At 42.7% G+C, this 11388-nt stretch overlaps 1 long non-coding RNA gene across 1 annotated transcript; it reads left to right on the top strand.

The window, feature by feature from the left end:
- On the top strand, positions 1 to 5212 carry LOC129638708 (uncharacterized). The gene is made up of 2 exons (XR_008707980.1): positions 1 to 1703; positions 4536 to 5212. It is a non-coding gene; the product is annotated as an uncharacterized LOC129638708 (long non-coding RNA).
- The last annotated feature ends 6176 nt before the right edge of the window (positions 5213 to 11388 follow it).

Genomic DNA, 11388 nt, shown 5'->3' with positions numbered 1-11388 from the left:
TGCATCCTCAGTCACTCAGTTGTGTCTGATGCTTTGAGACCCCATGGACTGCAGCTCACCAGGCCTCCCTGCCCTTCACTGTCTCCAAGAGTTTTCTCAAACTCATGTCCATTGAATCAGTGATGCCATCCAACCATCTCACCCTCTGCTTCCCCCTTCTCCTCCTGCCCTCAATCTTTCATTCCTAGCGTCAGGGTCTTTTCCAATGAGCCGGCTCTTCGCATCAGGTGGCTAGGGTATTGGAGTCAGATTGAGCATCAGTCCTTCCAATAAATATTCAGGGTTGATTTCCTTTAGGATGGACTGGCTTGATCTCCTTGCTGTCCAAGAGTCTCTCAAGAGTCTTCTCCAAGACCACAGTTTGAAAGCATCAGTTCTTCAGCACTCAGTCTTCTTTATGGTCCAACTCTCACATCCATATATGACTACTGGAAAAACCATAGCTTTGAGTACAGGGACCTTTGTCCGCAAACGGATATCTCCATTTTTTAATACACAGTCTCGCTTCAGAGCCTTAGGAAAACGCAGAGCCTTCAGCGAGAGGTCATTTCAAGGGAAGTTGCCTGGTGGGCTACTCCAGACAGTGGGAGTGGTGAGCACGGTCAGATCCTCAGATGGAGGGCCTCAGAGAATCCACAATCTCCTGGACTGGTGACCTTTACACTGAGTTGAGGGAGCCAGAGACCTCTCCTTAAGGACCTACTTGATTCTTTTATCTTGTGTGTAATTGGGCAAATTCTAGGCAACTTCTAGATTTTTGTTAGTACTTAAATACGTGGAAATATTCATTATTTAGATGAAAGGGTATCTGGGAGGGAAGATACTGATCAATGACAAAATTTCTAAGAACTCTGAGTTCTTTCCAACTGGGAAAGATTCTACCTCAAGCACATTCTATGTCACATCCTCTGGCGTGAAGGTTACATGATTTTCTTTGCTAGGCAACATTTAGTTCGCTGAGATTTTCTTTGCCTAGGAGTTTCGGTAATGTGCTGGGGTTCAGGGGGCTAGTGAAACAGCATGTGAAACAACTGACCAGCTTAAACTGGTTTGACCTTCTCAAATAGATTGTTGATTAATCACACCTTGAGTCATTTTACAAGGAAAGAACTGCATGTGTCCAAGAAGGAACACATGACCTCAATATGACCCCGGAGCCAAGGTCTTCAGTCTGCAAAACTCAGAGAAGAGAAATATTGCCCCCGGCCATTTACAAAGTGAGACCTCCTTCAATGAGGAAAACCTGGCTTCCTGTAACCTAAGTAGCGAAAAGGGACTAATTGAAGACTAGCCAATTAGCTTCCAAGTTAGAAATTCCCCTGACCCCTTAGATTGCACCCAGGCTCCTGGGTTGAACAGAGATTTGATACCTTGCGTCCTGCATTTGTAGGCCTTGCAGTAAAGCTCTTTTCTCTAAAACTCTTGCCATAAGTGTTGACTTCTCTGAGCATCGGGCAGTGAGCCCATGTTCCGTGAGTTTGGGCAGCCTTGTTGAGGTTTAGGACTTGTGACCATCTGCTTGATGCACTGTAGCCCCTGGTGGGCCTTCAACACCAACCCTGAGTGTCACCTATACTGAGTTTGTCTAGAGAGTTGGCTCTCGGGTTCCTGTTTCCTAGCCATGGCACTCTGGGCTCCTCTGGCTTCTGGGGCTCCTTTCACTTTTAAGGAAGGAAACAGCTCCTGGATCAGACATCTTTGGGGTGAGTAAACTCCTTAAAATATGCCTGTTACTAAATGTGCTATATGAAGTTAGAATGTGCCTGTAGTCTAATAATCTCATCAGGACTATGTGTTAAGAGAGGATGAGATGGTTGGATGGCATCACTGACTCAGTGGGCATGAGTTTGAGCAAACCTGAGGAGAAAGTGAAGGACAGGGAAGCCTTGTATACTGCAGTCCATTTGGTTGCACAGAGTCAGATGTGATGAATTGATTGAAGAACGACAATACCACTGTGGGTTAGAGTCCCACCTAGGAGAGTTTCTTCTGTCTGATTCGAATCCTAAGGCTACAGTCCTGGGTTAAAGACCCAACCTAAGAGGACAATGTCAGAGGTTAGCGCTACTGAGGTGCTCAAATGATTGGGTTAGAGCTCTGAACACTGGCTTAAGGTTCCAGGCCTTTGGATTTAATTGCCTATGTTTGTCTGTGTCTGACTGTTTTATGTGTTGGGATTGGCTAGTAGGAGTTGGCTATGGGATGAATGTGGTGAGACTTCATGCAACCTGTAATTAATGAGGGTCCTCTGAATCGGGAGATAAAACACCTTGCTCCTGGACTGGAAACCTTGCTGTATGGAGGTGATGGGGGTTTTCCCCTTTGCCTAAGGTGACAGCACAGAGGTATTGTTACAGATGGATATTCTTTTAAAAAAAATTATTGGAGATTTGTTGATTTACAATCTTGTGTTATTTTCAGGTGTACAGCAAAGTGATTCGGTTACACATATATTCAATCTTTTCCAGATTCTTTTCCCATATAGGCTATTATAGAATATTGAGTATAGGAGGTTCTGTTCAGTTATCTATTTTCTATATTGGTTGTATGTGTATGTTCATCTCAAGCTTCTAATGTATCCTTGCCCAGAAAGTTCTCCTTTGGTAACCCTAAGTCTGTTTCAAATTTTGCGAGTCTGTTTCTGTTTTGTAAATAAGTCCATTTGTGTCATTTTAAAAAATTAGATTTACCTATGAGCAATATACTACAGTATTTGTCTTTGACTTACTCAGACAATCTCTAGGTCCATCCATGTTGCTGAAAATGGCATTCTTTCATTCTTTCTTATGGCTGAGTATTCTTCCATTGTATTTATGTATCACATCTTTTTCATGTGTTGATGGACCTTTAGGTTGTTTCCATGTCTTGGCTCTTGTAAACAGTGCTGCAAGGAACATGGGGGTGCTTGTTCCTATTCAAATTATGGTTTTCTTCAGATATATGCCCAGGTATTCTATTTTTAAAAAATTATTGGAGTATAGTTTTACAATGTTGTGTTAGTTTTAGGCATATAGCAAAGTAATGCTGTTACACACACACACACACACACACACGTATAAATTCATTTTCAGTTTCTATTCTCATATAGGTTATCTCAGAATATTGATTAGAGTTCCCTGTGCTATGCAGGAGGTCCTTATTGGTTATATATTTTATATATAGGGGTGTGTGTACATTGATCTCAAGCTCCTGATATATCCCTCCCTCACTACATTTCCCCTTTAGTACCCATAAGTTCGTTTTCAGGATCTGTAAGTTTTCTGTTTTGTATTAAGTTCATTTTATCACTTTTTAAAATTAGATTCCACATATGAAGGATATATTTGTCTTTGACTTACTTCACTTAGTATGACAATCCCTAGGTCCATCCATGTTGCTGCAAATGGCATTCTTTCCTATGGCTGAGTAATATTCCTTTGTATTTCTGGACCACATGTTTATCTACTCCTCTGTTGATGGACATTTATGTTGCTCCCATGTCTTGGGTATTGTAAATATTTCTGCAATTTACATTGGGGTGTTTCTTCCATTTTCAAATTATGATTTTTCTCAGGCTATATGCTCAGGAGTCAGATTGCTGGATATTATGGTAGTATGATTTTTCTATTGCGTTTTACTGAGTATAATTAATTTAAAATGTTGCGTTAGTTTCAGGTATATAACAGAGTGATTCAGTTATACATACACATATTCACTCATTTTCAGACTCTTTTGTCATACAGATTACTACAGATTATTGAGTACAGTTCCCTGTGTTATACAGTAGGCACTTTGGGGTTATTGCTATTATATATATTAGTTGTAGATGTGGGCTTCCCAAGTAGCACAGTGGTAAAGAATCACCTGCCAATGCAGGAGACACAAGAGAAGTGGGTTCAGTCCCTGGGTCAGGAAGATCCCCTAGAGCAGGAAATCGAAACTCACTGCAGTATTCTGACCTGGAAAATTCCATGGATGGAGGGTCCTGGTGGACTACAGTCCATGGAGTCACGAAGAGTCAGACACAACAGTCGTGTATGTTTATCTCAGGCTCCTAAAGTATCCCTCCCCCAACATTTCTCCAGTGGTAATCATAAGCTTGTTTTCGATATCCATAAGTCGGTTTGTATTTTGTAAATGAGTTTATTTGTGAAGTGAAATGAAAGTCGCTGTCTTATCTGACTCTTTGCGACCCCATGGCCTATACAGTCCATGGAATTCTCCAGGCCGGGATACTGGAGTGGGTAGCCGTTCCCTTCTCCAGGGGGTCTTCCCAACCCCGGGATCAAAGGCAGGTCTCCCACATTGCAGGTAGATTTTTTACCAGCTGAGCCACCAGGGAAGCAAGTTCATTTGTGTCCTTTTTTAAAAATTAGGTTCCGCTTACGAGTGATAACATATGTTATTTGTCTTCCTCTGTCTTACTTTACTTAGTATGACATTCCCTAGGTCCATCCATGTTGCTGCACATATCATTAATTAATTCTTTTTATGGCTGAATAATATTCCACTGTATATATTTACGACATTTGCTTTATTCATTCCTCTGTTGATAGACATTTAGGTTACTTCCATATCTTCGCTGCGATTCATGGGGTCGCAAAGAGCCGGACACGACTGAGCTACTGAACTGAACTGAACTGATATCTTCGCTAATGTAAATAGTGCTGCAATGAAGATTGGAGTGCATGTATATTTATGAATCATGGTATTCTCTGGATATGTACCAAGAGTGGGATTGGTAAATCATATGGTAACTCTATTTTTTGTTTTTCAAGGAACTTCCATAATGTTCTCCGTAGTGACTGTGTCAATTTGCGTTCCCACTGAGAGTGCAACAGTGTTCCCTTTTTTCCACACTCCATCATTTGTTGTTTGCAGATTTTGGGTTGATGACCATTCTGGCTGGTGTGAGGTGATACCTCATTGTACTTTTCATTTGCATTTTTCCCATAATTAGTGATGGTGAGCATCTTTTCATAGGCTTTTTGGTCATCTGTATGTCTTCTTTGAAGGAATGTTTGTTTATACACTCTGCCTTCTTTTTTATGGGATTGTTTATTTGACACAGAGGTGCATGAGCTATTTATATATTTTGGAGATTATTGTGCTGTTGTTTGCAAATATTTCCTCTCATTCTGTGAGTTGTCTTTTTGTTTTTGGTTTCTTTTGCTGTGTGGAAGCTTTTGACTTTCATTAAAGGTCACCTGTTTGTTTTTCTTTTTATTTTCATTACTCCAGGAGGTGGATCAAAAACCATTTTACTAAAAGAAAAAAATACTGCTGCAACTTATGTCAAACAGTGAGTGTTCTTCCTAGGTTTTCCTCTGAGGGTTTTATAGAATCTGGGTTTACATTTCGGTCTTTGATCCATTTTGAGTTTATTTTTGTGTATAGTGTTAGAGAATGTTCTAAATTCATTATTTTACATGTAACTGTCCAGTTTTCAAGGCACCACTTATTGAAGAGACTGTCTATTTTGGTTCGCTAGTATTTTGTTCAGGATTTTTCCATCTGTGTTCTTCAGTGATATTGGCCTGTCATTTTCTTTTCTTTTCTTTTTTTTTCGTGTGTGCTTCTCTATCTGGTTTTGCTCTCAGCGTGATGGTGGCCTCATAGAATGAGCTTGAGAGTGTTCCTCCCTCTGTATTTTTTTTTTTTTTTGGAAGAGGTTGATAGAATCTCTAATTGTTTGATAGAATTACCCGAGAAGCCACCTGGTCCTGGACATTTTATTGGAAAATTTTAAATCACTCTTTCAGTACTTGTGATCCATCTACTCACGTTCTCTATTTCTTCCTTGGTTAGTCTTGAAAGGCTGTACCTCTCAAAGAATCTGTGCATTTCTTCTAGATTGTTCATTTTATTTGCATATGGTTGTTTGTAGTAGTCTCTTATGATATTTGGAGTTCCACACGAGTGTATTCTTAATGAAACCAGCCCTGATTACCTTGTTGTGGTATGAGCATAAATGTAAGATGAGGGAGTATAAAGCAGGAAAAGTCCCTCTCACAAACAGAAGAATGCACCCTAATCCGGCTAAGGAATTTCATACAAAAGGCCACATTCTGGTGTTTCCTCACTGAAGAGTATAATCCTATTCTGTATCAGCAGGGAGGTCGTACTGAACTACTTTTATATATTTGTGCATGTGTGATGTTAAAAATGAAATTTTACCAGGAAAAATAGCCATTGGTTGTGGTCTTAAAGGCCATGGGGTACATAGAGGCCTTGGAGTGAATGTATTTCCCCTGGAAATTGCCCAGACATCTAGATTTGCTTGTCGGTGATCTCTGCTGGAGGGGTAAAGTATTTTGGTCATCTACCAGACAGATTAAACCCCAGCATGCTCAGAAAGGAAGTGAGGAAATCGGTGTTTGAATGTGTGTGCTCCTGAATTGCTCTCTGAAAGTCAGCTCTGCCTGAGTCTAAGACAGCTTCCTCTTTCACTTTCTTCAATGCGATGCAATCACTCACTAGGTAAGTTTTTCTACGTGGAGACTGAGACAGAGCCTGAACTTCTATAGGACCCTCTTCAGTAGACAAGCATGCCCTCAGCACATGGCCAGGCAGAAACATTAGGAGCCTGTGACCAAATGGGCTCCAGTCTTGGAACTGGTGGGACAGATATCTTGGAAGCTAGGTAGCATGCGTGCCTTTCGAGCTACAGTTTGACAACCACATATAATAAGGGAAAACATTTCAGGGTTTTTTAAGTGAATCCTCAGATCCAAGCTGGTCAGCTTGAGACTGTCCATTCTTCTCAGTGGTTTCTCCAGGGAACTCATACAGCCAATGCTTTCCAGAAACCAAACTAGGAGATGGAATTGGGTCCTAAATTAAGGGGCGATGCCTCAAGTTTGCCCATTTTTCTCCCTAGAGAGGAACTAAGCGCTCTGAGCCACAGATAGAGAAGCCCTGAAGGCTTTCCTACAGCTCCCATGAATGCAAGGGCTTTCCAGGGAGACCTCAAGTTCCTGATAAGAGTGCTGGTTGATGTCCACTTCAATCCATGAAGGCTGGGAAGAGGCAGCAAGCATTGTTTAAAGACAGTAGATCCAGGCTCTGTTTGCTGGCCAAATGTAAACTATTTTGAGCACTACAGTGGGAGAAATTGGTCAGTCAACTGCAGAGCTCAGTTTGGGCTGAGGAGTGGCCAGGAAGAGCCAAGACAGATGACCCAATAGTAATAAATTCCATGCAGGCACCAAAACGCCAAACTTCAAGCAATAGCCTGAAAAGACATGTGAAGGAAAAAAAGCCTTTGATAATCACCTTTCTTAAATACCAATTAATCCAACCTTGTCAGTGCATAAGTAACACTCCAGTCCTGGAGGTACAAAACTCTGGGACCTGGGATTATCATTTTCTACAGAATTTGAGACTCATTAACCAAATTGAGGATGATTTCCCACAAGCTTGAAGAATGTACAAAGAGAAATGGGGGGATTGAAGCATAAAGCATTGACCAGTTTAAAGTGGTTTTGCCTCCTTAAAACAGGTTGTTGATTAATCAAACCTTGAGTTATTTTTAGAGGCAGCACTATGCATGTGCCAAAAAGGAACCTATGTTTCCAGGATGACTGCAGAACCAAGAGGGTTCAGTCTGTGAAACTCTGAGAGTAGGAATGTTGCCAGGGAAGAACTGTATGAAGTCCTTCAATACGGAAAATCTGGCTTCTAGCAGCATGAATAGCTTGCTGCTGCTGCTGCTAAGTCGCTTCAGTCATGTCCGACTCTGTGCGACCCCATAGACGGCAGCCCACCAGGCTCCTCTGTCCCTGGGATTCTCCAGGCAAGAATACTGGAGTGGGTTGCCATTTCCTTCTCCGATGCATGAAAGTGAAAAGTGGAAGTGCAGTTGCACAGTCGTGCCCGACTCTTAGTGACCCCATGGATTGCAGCCTACCAGGCTCCTCCGTCCGTGGGATTTTCCAGGCAAGAGTACTGGAGTGGGGTGCCATCGCCTTCTCCGATGAATAGCTTACATGAACTAATTTAAGACTAGCCAATTAGCTTCCAAGTTTGCAGTTCCCCTAAACCCTTTCATTTTACCTAAAACTCTGGATTGAGGAGACAGATTTCAGAGCCCCACTTCCTGTCTTCTTGCTCCTCCACCTTGGATTAAAGTTTGTCTCTCAAAAGCCTGTTCCATAGTATTGGCTTCTAGGTGCATCGGGCAGTGAGCCCTTGCTGGGGAACACTAGTAACTGATAGGCCTGGAATTAGATTCCTCTCTGAATTCCTCTAGATCCGATGCTGTTATACTCCTCTTGCCCTAAAGCAGGGCTTGTGTTCCTTAACACTCAAATGTATCTTGGGATAAAAGCAAGGACTCGGGATATATTCCAATACACTTCTTCAGGCACAAAGCCTTGAAGGCTATATCAATAAATGACAGGAATAAAGAAGAGAAACAGATGATAGTGACAGTAAGATCGTCTCTCTGTGCAGTGTCTAATAACCTCAATAAGAATAGCACAAAACCATCTTGGATGGCTTTTTTCCTTTAGAATTGTACTCATATCTCAGATATCGTGACTTGGGTTGTAGATCACTGTAGTAAAGTGAAAATTGCCATAGAGTAAATCATTAGGAACTTGGGGGGTTCCCAGTGCTTATAAAAGTTTTTAATCCTATTGTACACTTACTAGAAGATGTCTAAGAAATGCACATAACTTAATTACAAGTGTGTTACAATAGTAACAAAGACAACTGATCAGAGCACCATAAGAAATAAAATAAGGAAAGAGTTTAAAATATTTAAAGAATTAACAATATATGGAACAGGGACCCCAAGTGAATACATGATGTTGGGAAAATGATGCCATAGACGTGTTCAATGCATGGTTTACCATAAACTTTCAGTTTGTAACGAAACACAGTATTTGTGACGCATGATTACATGCAGTACAATGTTTGAAAAATATGCCTGTCAATCAATTAAAACAAGTCATGAAAAGAGACTGACTCTGGCTTTTGAAAAGGATGGAGCAGCATTTTTCTCTGGGAGCACACCTCATTCTGCCCCCTGCCTTCTGTGTTATTTTCCCCATCTCAGATCAAGTCTGGGACATGAAACTGTAAGGTTTGCATTAGGGACACTGCTCAAGAGTTTGCTTGGATGTGGTGTTCCCCAGGAATCTTTTAATCCAAGAGAGAGCCAAATATGGGCCCCCATAAGTGGGGACTGGAGAGACAACCACCATAAAATACAGGTCATTCAGAGACCTGCCCAAACTTTCTCTCAGGTCTAAAATGCCCAGACAGGACATTCCCTCTTATAAGCCTTGTAGTTCTCTGTGAGGTCAAAGTCTCATTCTAAGAAGAATGGCCTCAGTTCAGTAGAGGGAGAATCTCACGTTGGAGAGTCAGGTCCCAGGACTGGCCAGGACCATGGTGAGGTCCCTGAGTGAAGAAAGAAGTATCACTAGACCCACAAATGAGGAGGCTTTACATACCCCTGCCCCTATTCCTAACCTCAGAGGCTCCAGGCAGAGTTATAGGGATGAGAAGCCTCTTCATTTCTGTCTGGTCTCAGCGAGGGAATGGATGGAACCCCAGTTCCTAGGAGGGTGGCATCTTGGCCATCACCACTGGGAAGATGAGGACCATCAGTGCTGATGAGAGGGTCTCTCCCACCAAGGAGGAAGGCTCATGGAGTGGGGCTCCCCCTGTTAAGGAGAGATGCACAGAGAAGTGCCCTGATTCCCCACTAGGGACTCGGAGAGGTGAGGGCTTCGTTTGGGGGCAGGAGGACTCAAGTCCTCAGTGCGAAGGGTCCTGGGCTCTGACAGACGGCATGGTGAGGAACCTAAGGGATGACCCAGGGACTGCTGAACACTGAATGACGGGTCCCCACAGAGCCCCACCCCTTCCATCATCCCTCAGAGATCATGCACAGGGCAGCCATAGCCAGAAGTGTCTCTGTAAAACTTCCGTGCTGGTTGCGAAGAGCTCGGATTGATGTTCAGCGTGTTCGTGTGGCTAAGAGTGGATTCCCAGAACTGATCTGTAGGCAAGGTGAGGACCTGAATGTGGACTCCAGGGACCATTCCCCCGTCCTGTAACAAAGATAACTCCCAAGGTCTCATCTCTGTGATCGGCAGGGGAAGGTTCCTACAACTCTCTCAGGCCGATTTCTTCGGTATATCTTGATCTAAGACATTCTGTAAGGTAAGCGATTACTTGATTCTGTAAATGAAGGAAACCTAGGCCCTAACTCCAGTCACCGGGAGAGCGCCGAGTGCGAACGAGGCATGGGGCAGTAAAGATGGCGACACAAAGCGTCACCCATGCACTCATTTCCCGGACTTCTCCCCTGCCGAACTCTAAGAGGTGAACTCTGTTTGGAGGCTTGTGGACACAGTTCGGAAAAGGGAGGAGTGTCGGACTCTGAGAGATACGAAGAAGGAGACTCTGAATGAGGACTGTAGAACACCCTGCCAGGCTTCTTCCCCCTCCCCCAACCCCACCTCTTCTGTCAGCTATCAGAGATCCTGGGTATCACAGCTTTGAGAGGTGAGGAAGAGAGGGCCCAAGCCAGCGGATGTCCCAGTGTTCCTCCAGCAATTCTTCCCACATCTAATGAAGCTGAGCCAAATTCTGTACTTTGTGGCTGAAGATAGCATTCAGTGTTCTATATGTAGTATAGAACTGGGCATCCCAGAGGGTGCACAGTGTATAATTCCTCGGGGTTTGTGTTCTGTATGAGGAATTTAGAGATAAATCTGTGTTTTTATGTTCTTGCTACTTTTCAAAGGTTGCTCCTCAAAGCTTATAATCTAAGTGTACCAATGACATGAGTCACACTGTTGTTTATCTGTCTTAAGGATAACAGTTTTTCTGTTGTGTAAAACAAATGGGAAAGCTTCACTCTTATTTAGTCAGCTGGTGCAAGATAACCTGGCATTTCAATATGTTATTTCCTTGGCAATATGAAAAAATTAAGCAGTGCAATATGTGGGATCAAGAAATAGAGGGAAAGTAAGATGGATGGTATTTTGTTTCCCCATCTTTTGTAGTCTGTGTTTTACAGAATTATAAGTGACCATGTATGCTTCGCTAATTCAAAAATGTAAAATTAAATTCTAAGAAATTCATCCTCATGCTCAGTTATTCCCTAAACAGTAATTGAGCCTCTGCTCATAGAAGACTCCATGCTAGTACTTGGAGAGCTGAGAAAAAGAGGTAGCCACTGACCATAAAATTATAGAGTCGAGAAGCAGCTGTCATGTAAAGGAAATGGTGACATGACAGCAGTCAAATGTGAATTCCCTGATGCAAGGTAGTGGTGGGCCTCGGGAAAGGATAAGTCTTTCGGTGGGAAGTAATTATAAGTTGAGTGCATGGCGGGCTGGATTTGGCTGTGGTAATCGTGACCAGGGACCAGGTTCTCACATGGTGGGC

Source organism: Bubalus kerabau, chromosome X, assembly GCF_029407905.1.
Source record: "Bubalus kerabau isolate K-KA32 ecotype Philippines breed swamp buffalo chromosome X, PCC_UOA_SB_1v2, whole genome shotgun sequence".
NCBI classification, from domain to species: Eukaryota; Metazoa; Chordata; class Mammalia; order Artiodactyla; family Bovidae; genus Bubalus; species Bubalus kerabau.
Note: the sequence above shows the minus strand (reverse complement) of the source record. Positions and strands in the feature narration are given on the sequence as shown.